Source organism: Scomber japonicus, chromosome 17 (genome assembly GCF_027409825.1).
Source record: "Scomber japonicus isolate fScoJap1 chromosome 17, fScoJap1.pri, whole genome shotgun sequence".
NCBI lineage: Eukaryota > Metazoa > Chordata > Actinopteri > Scombriformes > Scombridae > Scomber > Scomber japonicus.
In genome coordinates, this window is record NC_070594.1 from 17,046,416 (window position 1) to 17,047,465 (window position 1,050).

Below are 1,050 nucleotides of genomic sequence, written 5' to 3' on the forward strand. Positions count from 1 at the left end.
GTCACACTCATCATCAGGGTAATTCAGCACCACTGGTTTGGCCGAGAATGACAGGCGAGGTTTGGAGTTGTGGGCAGCAGACCTCGGGTCCAGAAGGTCAGGTGCAGCCACTGCAAAGATGGAGCTGATTAATGTCTATCTATCTATCTATCTATCTATCTATCTATCTATCTATCTATCTATCTATCTATCTATCTATCTATCTATCTATCTAGCTAGCTATCTATCTATCTATGAAGAAACTTGCAGCTCAGAGGATCTGATAACTTTTACTATCAATTGCCATTGCCATATTTTTTAATGTTAATAAATTATTATCAGTCTGATACAAGTTGTTCTAGGACAGTTTTATCCTTGAACACTACTGCAAAATATTCTTCGTGCCAGCACTTATTTTCTCACCTTTAAAATGCAAATTAATTGCAGGTTTTCAGTCATTTACTTCAGGAGTATTTGACACATGACAACTTAATGTACCTCTTCTGTGTCATTACTGTGCAGCCGGTTTCTCCCATGAAACTCTTTTATTTCTTCCAAAGGGAAAGCAGTAGAACAGCGCTGCAACCTTTAATGATCTGCTGTTGCAGTTTTCATTCACAGAGCTTTCACTGCACTGTGTTGTATGGTTGGCCTGCAACATACTTCATGCCGACTCTAATTCTCCAACACCAACGTTTACAGTGAAGTTGAAATCTCTTCATCTGATTTGGGTTTAATAAAGATAATTGTATTTTTTTTATACAATGGAGCAGGCTACACATTTACCTTATCTGTAAGTACAACACTATAATGTTTTGTTATGGGTTTTTTTTTGTTGTTGTACTTTTGGGTCCCATAATATACATGAATACAACGACTGAATGGAAGCTCATTAAAAATTAAACACTGGCACCATCCCCTTTATCCGTGCAACAGTAGCAGCAATTACATAACCACTGTGTCCTATCCTAACAGCCTAATAGCCTGTCTTTTACAGTATGGAGAAGCTCTCTCAACAGTGAGCTTCACCAATGAGAAATGCAACCACAAAAACAGATAATGAATTACATG